Genomic DNA, 14,385 nt, shown 5'->3' with positions numbered 1-14,385 from the left:
TTCAGTCCCATCAGTCTACCCAAAACCATTTCCTGCCTAATGTGGATTTCCTTCAGTTCCTCCATCACCCTAGGTTCTCCGGCCCCTAGAACATTTGGGAGATTGTGTGTATCTTCCTCAGTGAAGACAGATCCAAAGTAACGGTTTAACTCGTCTGCCATTTCTTTGTTCCCCATAATAAATTCCCCTGCTTCTGTCTTCAAGGGACCCACATTTACCCTCGTACCTCATCTTTTCTCCCCGTATTGCCTTTTAAGTTAACTTTTGTTGCTCTTTAAAAGAGTCCCAATCCTCTGTCTTCCCACTCTTCTTTGCTATGTTATACTTCCTCTCCTTAATTTTTATGCTGTCCTTGACTTCCCTTGTCAGCCACAGGTGTCTCTTACTCCCCTTAGAGTCTTTCCGCCTCTTTGGAATAAATTGATCCTGCAACCTCTGCATTATTCCCAGGAATACCTGCCATTGCTGTTCTACCGTCTTCCCTGCTAGGGCCTCCTTCCAGTCAATTTTGGCCAGCTCCCGCCTCATGCCTCTGTAATCCCCTTTGCTATACTGTAATATCGACACTTCCGATTTTCCATTCTGCCTTTCCATTTGCAGAGTAAAACTTATCATGTTGTGATCACTGCCTCCTAATGGCTCTTTTACCTCTAGTCCCCTTATCAGATCAGGATCATTACACAACACTAAATCCAGAATTGCCTTCTCCCTGGTAGGCTCCAGTACAAGCTGTACTAAGAATCCATCTCGAAGGCACTCTACAAACTCTCTTTCCTGGGGTCCATTTCCAACCTGATTTTCCCAGTCTACCTGCATGTTGAAATCTCCCATAACCACCGTAGCATTACATTTGTGACACGCCAATTTTATCTCCTGATTCAACTTGCACCCTATGTCGAGGCTACTGTTTGGGGGCCTATAGATAACTCCCATTAGGGTCTTTTTACCCTTACAATTTCTCATTTCTATCCATACATTCAACATCTCCTGATTCTATGTCACCCCTTGCAAGGGAAGTTGGAGAGAGGACCACCATTGGCTGAAAGTAAGTACCTGTTAATAGTGGTAGAAACGGCAGTTTAAAAAGAGCGCCAATAGGGCACTGTTAATCAGTCTGTAAAGGTCGGGAAGTTGGAGAGAGGACCACCATTGGCTGCAAGTGAGTGGGAATTACAGTGTAATAAGTCAGTCAGAAGAGAATACGTGGATTGGTTGATCATTTAAGTGTGAAGTCTGGTAAATTGAACAATCAGGCAATTTAAGTGGTGATATAAGCAAGACTTGCAAAAGGGTGCAGACCAGTCCGGGTGCAGCCCAGTGAGAAAAGTGCCCTGTGAGAAAAGTGCGAGTCTTTGTCTGCGAGTCTTTGGCGAGGAGGCTGAGGTGAGGAGGTTACAATTGTTTTAAGCCAGACACAAGGTAATGGCGGAAAAGTTGGCGCAGTGTGTTTCCTGCAGGATGTGGGAAGACAGGGACGTCGCTGGAGCTTCTGGGAGCTACACCTGCAAGAACTGTGTCCAGGTGCAGCTCCTGAAGGGACGTGTGGTGGAGTTGGAGAGGCAGTTGGATGACCTCAGGGCCATCCGGGAATGCGAGAGTTTCCTCGACAGGACCTATTGTGAGGCTGTCACGCCAAGGGTCCAGGTCGAGCGAAGGTGAGAGACTGTTTCAGGGGGGAGTGGACGTGGACGTGGACTACAGGAGACCCCAGTGGCTGTGCCTATTGCAAACAGGTATACCCTCTTGGGAACTGTCGGAGCAGAAGACGTTTCCAGTCCGAGTGGCGGACCTGTTGGCAAGGATACTCGACAGGGGAGACCGAAGTCTGGAAGAGCCGTAGTGGTCGGTGACTCCATAGTCCGAGGGACGGACAGAAGATTCTGTGGCAGCAGGAAGGACTTGAGGATGGTCTGTTGCCTCCCTGGTGCCAGGGTTCAACACATCACGGACCGGCTTCAGAAAATCCTAGTGAGGGAAGGCGATCAACCTGAAGTCGTTGTGCATGTGGGCACGAATGACGTCGGGCGGAAGAGGAAGGAGGTGCTACAGCGGGAGTTTAGAGAGTTGGGAAAAATGCTGAGAAGTAGGACGTCGAAGGTGGTTATCTCTGGACTGCTACCGGTACCTCGTGCTGGTGAGGCCAGGAACAGAGAGATAGAGGGTATGAATATATGGCTGAGGGGCTGGTGCAGAGAGAAGGGATTTAGATTTCTGGACCACTGGGATCTCTTCTGGGCTAGGGGTGACTTGTACAAAAGGGACGGGTTACATCTTAACAGCAGGGGGACAAACATTCTGGCAGGCAGGTTTGCTAGTGTGACACCTGTGGCTTTAAACTAAGTAGTGGGGGGGAGGGGTTGACAAATTGTGAATATGAAGATGAGGTAAAAAAAAGGGAATACAGGAGATATTGCAAAAGACTCTCGGAAGAAGGGGAACAGAAGTTCTAGAGGGGAAAAGAAATTAAGGGCAGGGCCAATTGTGAACGATGTGAGAGGGGAGGTGAATACAGAAGTTAAAGTGTTGTACTTAAATGCGCGTAGTATAAAAAATAAAGTGGATGAGCTTGAGGCTCAGTTAGTCATGGGCAATTATGATGTTGTAGGGATCACTGAGACATGGCTATAAGAGGACCAGGGCTGGGAACTGAATATTCAGGGGTACACAACGTATAGAAAAGACATAAGAAAATAACTGCAGATGCTGGTACAAATCGATTTATTCACAAAATGCTGGAGTAACTCAGCAGGTCAGGCAGCATCTCGGGAGAGAAGGAATGGATGACGTTTCGGGTCGAGACCCTTCTTCAGACTATAGAAAAGACAGACAGGAGGGCAGAGGGGGTGGGGTTGCTCTGAGTTTTTCCTCATCTCAGTTCTAAATGGCCTACCCCTTATTCTTAAACTGTGGCCCGTTGTTCTGGACTCCCCCAACATTGGGAACATGTTTCCTGCCTCTAACGTGTCCAACCTCTTAATAATCGTATACGTTTCGATAAGATCTCCTCTCATCCTTCTAAACAAGGGATGTGGGGAGAAAGCAGGAACAGGGCACAGATTTTGGAACTACTGCTTCTTCTTTCGTATGTCAACTGCAACAATCAAAAGTGGCAATTGGTGCTTCAGAGTACCATAGTTGACGCTTTGCTGCAAATGTTGCCAGTTCCGTAGAACTACCCAAGGTGACGATGAGGACGTAAAGCAGCTCCCACTACCAGATTGTGGATGATCAGCCATGATCACATTGAATGGCGGTGCTGGCTCGAAGGGCCGAATGGCCTCCTGCTGCACCTATTTTCTATGTTTCAATGTTCAAGGCATGTATGTTCCTGTTGGAGTGAAGGGCAAGGCAGCTGTGAGGAGGGAACCATGGATGATGTGAGAATTGAAGCCCTGGAATAAGGTGTAGGCATGGGGCAGGTATCGGCAGCTGAAGTCACGAGTATCCCCGAAGGAGTTTAGGGGACTGAGTGGCATCGTGAAGAAGGACATCAGGGTGGCAAAAAGGTGCAGGAGGAGCTCGTGCAGGTAATATTAAGGAGAATCAAAATGGTTTTATATGTAATTGAAGGAAAGATGATGACGAGAGAGAGAATAGTGGGCTTCAGAAAGCAAAGTGGCCATCTATGTGTGGAGCCACAGGAAGCGTGCAAGGTCTGTGGTTGATATTTCTCCTCTGCTTTCATGGAGGTATCTCGCGGACAGTCCCTATTACACTCAAGGGAGGCACGGAACATCCTAGGGTGTATGAGGGTAGATAAGGCGTCTGGGTCTGATCAGGATCCTGTGGCAAGCTAGGGAGGAAAATACACTGACTGCTATGCTATTGTGAAGTGTGAAAAGAAACATTGGTACAACTGGGTGGTCACGGTGGTGCAGCGGTAGAGTTGCTGCCTTACAGCGAATGCAGCGCCGGAGACCCGGGTTCTATCCTGACTACGGGTGCCGTCTGTACGGAGTTTGTACGTTCTCCCCGTGACCTGCGTGGGTTTTCTCCGAGATCTTCAGTTTCCTCCCGCACTCCAAAGACGTACAGGTTTGTAGGTTAATTGGCTTGGTAAATGTAAAAATTGTGCCTAGTGTATGGAGGATAGTGTTAGTGTGCGGGGATCGCTGGTCGGCGCGGACCCAGTGGGCCGAATGGCCTTTTTCCGCGCTGTATCTCTAAACTAAACAAAACTAAACTAAACTAAACTGCTAACCATTAATCTGTAATATGCGGCCTGGCCTTTGGGCAGGTGGCTATTGGAAAGTGATTAAGTGATTACTTACAATGGACTAGTCATCTTCCACAATGGAGTTGCGTACTAAAACATTGTTCTCCTTCGTTATTTTAATCATGCCCTTTGTCTAATAGCTCCCCATTTTTAAGCTACATTGATATATATATATATCTGAAGAAGGGTCTCGACCCGAAACATCACCAATTCCTTCCCTCCAGAGATGCTGCGTGTGCCACTGAGTTACTCCAGCATTTTGTGTCTACCTTTGATATATATATCCTACAGGTGCTGATTCCATCTTTCCTGTGGGACTAATCAAGCTTCATCAGAGTACAATTATCCTGGCAGCAGCAATTGAATCTGTCAAGTCTTTTTGGATGACGAACCAATGATGTATAAAATCAGGAGATAGACACAGAATACTGGAGTAACTCAGCGGGTCAGGCAGCATCTCTGGAGAGAAGCAATGGGTGACGTTTCGGGTCGAGACCCTTCTTCAGACTAATCAGGGGATGACAGATATAGACGATGATGTAGGACAAATGAATGAAAGATATACAATAAAGTGACGGTGATAAAGGAAACAGACCATTGTTAGCTGCGTGCTGGGTGAGAACAAAAAGCTGGTGTGACTTGGGTGGAGGAGGAATGACGAGAGGGGGAATGTCGGGATGACCAGAAGTTAGAGAAATCAATATTCATACCACTGGGCTGTAAGCTGCCCAAGCAAAATATGAGATGCTGTTCCTCCAATTTGCGTTTAGCCTCACTCTGACAATGGAGGAAATCTAGGACAGAAAGATCAGTGTTGGAATGGGAAAGAGAATTAAAGTGTCCGGCAACCGGGAGATCAGGTAGGTCCAGGCAGACTGAGCAAAGGTGTTCAGCGAAACCATCGCCCAGTCTACGTTTGGTTTTGCTGATGTATAAGAGTCCACATCTGGAACAACGGATACAGTAGATGAGGTTGGAGGAGGTGCAAGTGAACCTCTGCCTGATCTGAAGGGACTGTCGGGGTCCCAGGGCAGAGTCGAGGGAAGAGGTACAGGGACAGGTGTTGCATCTTCTGCGGTTGCAGGGGAAGGTACCTGGGGTGGGGGAGGTTTGGGTGGGAAGGGTCAAGTCAAGTCAAGTCAAGTTTATTTGTCACATACACATACAAGATGTGCAGTGAAATGAAAGGTCACCCACAGTCCAGCAATAGAGCAATAAAATAAGCACTAACACATAAAATCACAACCCACACAAAACAAAAGAAACATCCATCACAGTGAGTCTCCTCCAGTCCCTCCTCACTGTGATGGAAGGCCAGAATGTCTTTTCTCTTCCCCTGCCGTCTTCTCCCGCGGTCGGCTGTTGAAGTTCCATGTCGGGGCGGTTGGGGCTCCCGACATTGAAACCACCGCCGGGCAGAGAAAATCCCGCCGCCTATTCCAGGCCGCGCCGGACGGTGAAATGTCCGCGGCGGGCCGACCCAAGATTCGGGGCAGGCGAAGTCGCTGCCGGAGCTCCCGATGTCGGGCCCCACCCAGGGGCCTGCGAGCTTCCGATATCCACGCGGCTCGCGGCCGAAGCCCCCGGAGACGAGTCGCAGCCGCTCCCGCAGCGCCACCACAGCCTCCGAAGGCAGCCAGCTCCGCAGGTGGTGAGTCCGGTCCGCGGGTTCTGTGAACCAGAGCCCAGGTGGTCCCAGCTGGAGGCCGCCAGCTCCAGGTGTTTGGCCGATGGTAGGCCGCAGCGGGAACGGAGACACCACCCAGAAAACAAAGGTCGCGTCTCCGTACGGAAGAGACAATTTTACACTTCCCCCCCCCCCCCACACACATAGTACATACCCACAAAAAACACCACATCACATCTGAACACTACAGTTAAGACAAAAAACAACAAAAACACAAAAGACAAACGGACCGCAGGTGAGGCGGAAAGGGTTGGAGATGGGAAGAAGTGGCTTATGGTGGGATCTACATACACTGACTGCTGTGGCACTGCGAAGTGTGAAAAGGAACATTGGAACAACTGCTAACCATAAATCTATAATATGTGATCTGCCTTTTGGGCAGGTGGCTATTGATAAGTAATTAAGTGATTACTTAAAGTGGACTGGTCATCTTCCACTGTGGAGTTGAACACTAAAGCATAGTTCTCCTTTGTCATTTCACTCATGCTCTCGGTCACGGTGGCACAGCGGTAGAGTTGCTGCCTTACAGCGAATGCAGCGCCGGAGACCCGGGTTCCATCCGGCTACGGGCGCAGTCTGTATGGAGTTTGTACATTCTCGCGTGACCTGCGTGGGTTTTCTCCGACATCTTCGGTTTCCTCCCACACTCCAAAGACGTACAGGTTTGTAGGTTAATTGCCTTGGTTCATGTAAAAATTGTCCCTAGTGTGTGTAGGATAGTGTTAGTGTGCGGGGATCGCTGGTCGGCGCGGACCCGGTGGGCCGAAGGGCTTGTTTCCGCGCTGTATTTCTAAACTAAACTAAACTAAAATAGTTCCCCATTTTAAAGCTACATTGATATATATCTGAAGAAGGGTCTCGACCCAAAACGTCACTTATTCCTTTTCTCCAGAGATGCTGCCTGACCCGCTGAGTTACTCCAGCATTTTGTATCTACCTTTGATATATATATCCTACAGGTGCTGATTCCAACTTTCCTGTGGGACTAATTAAGCTTCATCTGAGTACAATTATCCTGGCAGCAGCAATTTAATCTGTCAAGTTTTATTTCTATCACTGGGTGACGAACCAATGATGTATAAAATCAGGAGACAGACACAAAATGCTGGAGTAACTCAGTGGGACAGGCAGCATCTCTGGAGAGAAGGAATGGGTGACGTTTCAGGTCGAGACTCTTCCTCAGACTGAGAGCCAGGGGAACTGGAAACATGAGATATAGGCGATGATGTAGAGAAATATAGAACACATGAATGATAGATATACAAAAAAGTGACGATGATAAAGGAGACAGGCCATTGTTAGCTGTTTGTAGGGTGAGAACGAGAAGCTGGTGTGACTTGGGTGGGGGAGGGATAGAGAGACTTACACTGGTATGTCAGTCCAGGTTTAAGCCTATTGATACATTTGTAGAGGTAAACTAATGAAAGGTCTAAGAAAGGTATTACATTTGGTGGGAACATCAATGTCAATGTACGGTTGATGAGGCATAGAGTGATACAGTGAGGAAACAGGCCCATCACTGCCAAAACTTGCTCACACCGGCCAACAATGTCCCAGCTGCACTAGTACCACCTGCTCGCGTTTGGCCAATATCCTTCCAAACCTGTCCTATCCATGTACCCGTCTAATTGTTTCTTAAACTTTGGGATAGTCCCAGCCTCAACTACCTCCTCTGGCAGCTTGTTCCATACACCCACCACCCTCTGTGTGAAAAAGTTACCCCTCAGATTCCTATTAAATCTTTACCCTTTCACCTTAAACCTATGTCCTCTGGTCCTCAATTCCCCTACTCTGGGCAAGAGACTCTGTGCATCTACCCGATCTATTCCTCTCATGATTTTGCACACCTCTATAAGATCACCCCTCGTTCTCCTGTGCTCCAAGGAATAGAGTCCCAGCCTACTCAACCTCTCCCTATATCTCTGACTCTCCAGTCCTGGCAACATCCTCGTAAATCTTCTCCGTATACCTTCCCACCTTCAACAGCAACATTCCTGGTTAAGGAAATATTCAAACTGAAAAGAAAAATACTGTAGCTCCTTGTGTCCCTTCTATCCAAGTCCAGCCTGTCACGGAAGTTGTGTAGGAAGGATAGACACAAAAAGCTGGAGTCACTCAACGGTACAGGCAGCATCTCTGGAGAGAAGGAATGGGCAATGTGGAATTCTCTGCCTCAGAGTGGAATTCTCTGCCTCAGAAGGCAGTGGAGGCCAATTCTCTGAATGCATTCAAGAGAGAGCTGGATAGAGCTCTTAAGGATAGCGGAGTCAGTGGGTATGGGGAGAAGGCAGGAACGGGATACTGATTGAGAATGATCAGCCATGATCACAGTGAATGGCGGTGCTGGCTCGAAGGGCCGAATGGCCTCCTCCTGCACCTATTGTTTATTATCTATTGTCTATTGTCAACGTTCCCCCAAATCGTCACCCATTCCATCTCTCCAGAGATGCTGCCTGTCCAGCTGAGTGACTCCAGCTTTTTGTGTCTATTTTCATGTCACCTAGGTTCAATGGTGGCTCAGGCTCTGAATACGACTGGCCTAATTTGAAGCTTTTGAGGCGGAATAATATTATTGAAGGTCCTGTCATTAAATATTGACAAGGTCTTCATCTTCATCTGGCGAATCTCAAATGTTCAACAATTGCAGTCGCCAAAAACCGATTGACATTCAGACTTTGAACCCAGCTATTGACTCCCATGACATCAATAAGATGGACAGAATATGCCAAGATTTTTTAATAATCAATTCCAGGATTAAATGCATGGCAGAGGCCGAGATCATTATGTTAGAGTTTGCACAATACAAATATTTCAAAATGCATGGTGTAAAAGATACCATCTTTTTTTAAATCATTTTTAGACAATAGACAATTGACAATAGACAATAGGTGCAGGAGGAGGCCATTCAGCCCTCAGAGCCAGCACCGCCATTCACTGTGATCATGGCTGAAAATTCACAATCAGTACCCCTTTCCTGCCTTCTCCCCATACCCCCTGACTCCTCTATCTTTAAGAGCTCTATCTAACTCTCTCTTGAAAGCATCCAGGGAATTGGCCTCCAGTACCTTCTGAGGCAGAGAATTCCACAGATTCACAACTCTCTGAGTGAAAAAGTTCTTCCTCATCTCAGTTCTAAATGGCCTACCCCTTATTCTTAAACTGTGGGCCCTGGTTCGGGACTCCCACAAAATTGGGAAATTGTTTCCTGCCTCTAGCATGTCCAATCCCTTAATAATCTTATATGTTTCAATAAGATCCCCTCTCATCTTTCTAAATTCCGGTGTATACAAGCCCAGTCGCTCCAGTCTTGCAACATATGACAGTCCCGCCATTCCGGGAATTAACCTAGTGAACCTACGCTGCACTCCCTCAAGAGTAAGAATGTCCATCCTCAAATTTGGAGACCAAAACTGCACACAGTACTCCAGGTGCGGTCTCACTAGGGCCCTGTACAACTGCAGAAGGACCTCTTTGCTCCTAAACTCAACTTCTCTTGCTATGAAGGCCAACATGCCATTAGCTTTCTTCACTGTTGCTGTACCTGCATGCTTCCTTTCAGTGACCGATGAACAAGGACACCCAGATCTCATTGTACTTCCCCTTTGCCTTCTCTATGTGATAGTAGATGGCGGACAAATGGCAGACAATGTTGCCCGCTGTTACAATGGGTTGCTCTGAAAATTCAAGCAAAGTTCGTTATTAATCCTATTTGTCATCATTTATTAATTCCCTCACATGACTGTGTATTTACAATCCATGTTGAGTGTTGATTTAGAAAAGTTTAGTTTAGTTTAGAGATACAGCGCGGAAACAGGCCCTTCGGCCCACCGAGTCCGCACTGACCAGCGATCCCCGCATGCCAACACTATCGTACACACATTAGGGACAATTTACATTTACACCAAGCCAATTAACCTACAAGCCTGTCCGTCGTTGGAATGTGGGAGGAAAACGAAGATCTCGGAGAAAACCCACGCAGGTATTTGGGAAGAATGTACAAACTCCGTACAGGCAGCACCCATAGTCGGGATCGAACCCAGATCTATGGGGCTTTAAGTTCAGTAAGGCAGCAACTCTACCTCTGTGCCATCGTGCCACCCTGGAGGCACTCATTATTCTCCCTGCATATGAACCAGGACTTCTAATTCTCTTTTTGATTTGTAGCATTTTGTTAATTAAACCACTCCATATCAACTATCTGTGTCTGCCAAGAGTCCTCATCAATTGGGCATGAAGTGCCTTGATGTACTCTTTAAGTTATCGTAAGGCTGGTGGACACACAATGCTGGAGTAACTCAGCAGGTCAGGCAGCATCTTGGGAGAGAAGGAATAGGTGACGTTTCAGGTCGAGACCCTTCTTCAGGCTGCTGATCAGTCTGAAGAAGGGTCTTGACCCGAAACGTCACCCATTCCTTCTCTCCCTAGATGCTGCCTGACCCGCTGAGTAACTCCAGCATTTTGTGCCTACCTTCGGTTTAAACGAGCATCTGCAGTTTTTTCCCCTACACATAGTAAAGGCTGAATGGATGTTCCTGGTTCCTGCTTTTATTTGGTTATATTCTGAATTAATTACGGTTAAAAGAAAGGCCTGATCTTGCTTAAAGGCCTGGGCATCTCATATGGACCATGTGCTGGAAGGTTGCAGAACATGAAACCTGATTAACCTTTTAACTGAAGAATTCCGACAAGGGGCATTATTCATTTGCATGTTGATTATAGTTCCCACCTGGTGCACAAGAGGGAATGAATTCAAGTTCATTTAATTTATACCGATGCAAAAATTACTTCCAGTATACAAAACAAAACTAAGAAGAAATATATTTCCCACACGGTAAAAATATATTTCCCACATGTTAAACTCGGGACAAAATAAAATGAGAGATGCATGCATTTAAGCTGTGGTATGTGGATGAACATGCAGTCATGGAGAAAATGAACCAGATGAAATGACAGACAAACATTTTGTTACAATTGTTGGTTGTAATTATTAACACAAACATGGTTGAACAGAACTGCATTGCATTTGAGGTCTTCCAGCCAAAGAAGCACGGTAGCGCAGCGGTAGAGTTGCTGCTTTACAGCGAATGCAGCGCCGGAGACTCAGGTTCGATCCTGACTACGGGTGCTGCACTGTAAGGAGTTTGTACGTTCTCCCCGTGACCTGCGTGGGTTTTCTCCGAGATCTTCGGTTTCCTCCCACACTCCAAAGACGTACAGGTATGTAGGTTAATTGGCTGGGTAAATGTAAAAATTGTCCCTAGTGGGTGTAGGATAGTGTTAATGTACGGGGATCACTGGGCGGCACGGACTTGGAGGGCCGAAAAAAGGCCTGTTTCCGGCTGTATATATATGATATGATATGATATGAAATATCTCCACACGAAAAGACACAACCATCAACAGGGGCCATTAAGGCAGAAATAGATCGATTCTTGATTAGTACGGGTATCAGGGTTTATGGGGAGAAGGCAGGAGAGTGGGGCAAGGAGGGAGAGATAGATCAGCCATGATTGAATGGCAGAGTAGACTTGATGGGCTGAATGGCCTAATTCTGCTCCTATCACTTATTAACTTATGAACCCATGAATTGCCAAGAGTTATACTGCCAGAGTGCCTCAGTTATTGTCTGGTCAACTAGGATAGGAATCGGACAGTCTGGCAGAATTACCATAATAATAGGCTCTCGGCCCGAAATGCCACCCATTCCTTCTCTCCTGAGATACTGTCTGACCCGCTGAGTTACTCCAGCATTTTGAGTCTCCCTTCATAATAATAATGCACGTGGGTCTACTATTATTACATGCTTCTGACGGCACAATCTTCTAACAACAAATATTTGTCAGCACACACAGTCACACTCACAGACATGCACGAACTTCCAGCTGAAAATTCTCCTAATGGCTGCTATAAAAATAACATCTCAATTTTATCAACATCAAACTGGAATTGTCAACACTTTGTTCTCTAGTTATCTCCTGCAGCATGTATTTCCGTGTTTATCTTATTTGTACTGCATTTGATCTCTATTACCATCACAGTGTTTTCGAGTACATGGATCAACTGTGTCAAGGTGAGAATTCTCATAACACAGTAAATATTTAGTCTCATAACACAGTAAATATATAGTCTGAAGAAGGGTCTTGACCCGAAACGTCACCCATTCCTTCTCTCCCGAGATGCTGCCTGACCTGCTGAGTTACTCCAGCACTTTGTGAATAAATACCTTCGATTTGTACCAGCATCTGCAGTTATTATCTTATACAGTAAATATTTAGTGGGAAAGCAAAGTAGAATTCTCGTTCTGAGGCTGCGATTAAGCCTGGCTACTTATGGCTACTCCTGCTTCGTAGAAACCATTTCATTTTCTATCATCCCAGTGTCAAACGAAAGCAAGGTAGTGTACCTTAATGACTACTATCCAGTGACTCTGACATCCACCATTATGAAGTGCTCCAAGACTGGTGATGTTCCACATCAAGTCCAGCCTCCCAGCCAAGAAGGTTCACCCATTCCTTCTCTCCAGAAATGCTGTCTGTCACGCTGAGTTACTCCAGCATTTTGTGTCCATCTTCAGCCTTGATCAAAGCAGTTTGCTCACCATCGCAACAGGCCCACAGCAGATGCTATCTCTCTGGCGCTAAACTTGTCTCTTGAATGCCCAGACAACAAGGACTTCTATTCATTGACTTTTTCACACCAAGGGTGATGGGTGTATGGAACAAGCTGCCAGAGGAGGTAGTTGAGGCAGGGACTACTTATACATTGTAAATGGCTCGATTAAATCATGTATTGTCTTTCTGCTGACTGGTTAGTACGCAACAAAAGCTTTTCACTGTACAGGTGACAATAAACTAATCTGAATTGATCTAAAGTTCTACAGATGCACCATTGAAAGCATTGATTTGGGAACAACACTGCCCAAGACTTCAAGAAATTTCATTGAGTTGTGAATAGAGCCCAGACCACCACACGGGCCAACCTTCCAATCATTAACTTCATCTACACTTCATGCTGTCTTAGAAAAACAAGCAACATAATCAAAGGTTAACATCGAGGAGTTGGTGGCCTTTCCTGGAGTCCGGCCCGGCGCTTCATGCCGCGGGCACGGCGCAGACTTTAACATTGCGGAGCTGAGATCCTTTGCTGAGGATCGACTGTGGAGAGCTCCAACCGCGGGGCCTGTGGACTTTAACACCGTGAAGCCCGTGGTCTCTGGTGAGAAGAGGCCGACTCGGGAGCTCCATGCCACGGAGAGAGTTTCAACCATCCCGACGCGGGGAGTTTCGATCATCCCGACGCGAGGGCCTTGGACATCGGACCGTCGGCAGCAGCGACTGCGGACGGTTCAACAGCCCCGACCGCGGGTGAACAAAGAGGAAGATGGTTGAACTTTATTACCTTCCATCACAGTGAGGAATGTGGAATCCGCTGTGGTGGATGTTTATGTTAAATGTTACTTTATGTGGCTGTGTGTCTTGTTGCTTTTCATTTAGTATGGCTGTATGGTAACTCAAATTTCACTGCACCTTAATTGGTACATGTGACAATAAATTGATCTTGAACTCTTGAAATCTTGAGATTCACGCTACCCTGACCATTCCTTTGTCTTTCTGCCTCCATCCAGCAAAAGGTACAGAAGCTTGAAAACATGCTTCAAGACTAGACTCAGGAACAGCTTTTTCCCCTCTGTAATCAGGCTTCCATAAGCTAGGGTACTGTTAGACAATAGACAATAGACAATAGGTGCAGGAGGAGGCCATTCGGCCCTTTGAGCCAGCACCGCCATTCAATGTGATCATGGCTGATCATTGACAATCAGTACCCCGTTCCTGCCTTCTCCCCATAACCCCTGACTCCACTATCCTTAAGAGCTCTATCTAGCTCTCTCTTGAATGCATTCAGAATCTAGCTCTCTCTTGAATGCATTCAATGCTATTCACCTCGACTCCATTGGGCTTCGTCTAAGGAATTGATGCTCGACAAAAGGCTCAAATGTTGAAAACTACATTCTGCACTCTAACCCTTTGCTCCATCTATTGCACTTACGTCTGAACTGATTGTATCCATGCATGAGAAAACTGATCTCCTTGGATAGCATGCAAAACAAAGCTTTTCACTGTCGATGACTATGTAATAATAATGAACCTACACCTCCCTGGTGTAGGGTGGAACTGCAGATGCTGGTTTACACCGAAGATAGACACAAAAAGCTGGAGTAACTCAGAGGGTCAGGCAGCATCTCTGGGGAGAAGGAACAGGTGACATTTTGGGCTGAGACCCTTCTTCAGGTACCTGGTTTGAGTTCATGCAGAGTTCTTGAAAGATAGAAAATAAAAAATAGGTGCAGTGGGAGGCCATTCGGCCCTTCGAGCCAGCACCGCCATTCATTGTGATCATGGCTGATCATCCACAATCAGTAACCCGTGCCTGCCTTCTCCCCATATCCCTTGATTCCACTAGCCCCTAGAGCTCTATCTAACTC

The sequence above is a fragment of the Rhinoraja longicauda genome, chromosome 7 (genome assembly GCF_053455715.1).
Source record: "Rhinoraja longicauda isolate Sanriku21f chromosome 7, sRhiLon1.1, whole genome shotgun sequence".
Taxonomy (NCBI): Eukaryota; Metazoa; Chordata; class Chondrichthyes; order Rajiformes; family Arhynchobatidae; genus Rhinoraja; species Rhinoraja longicauda.
Note: the sequence above shows the minus strand (reverse complement) of the source record.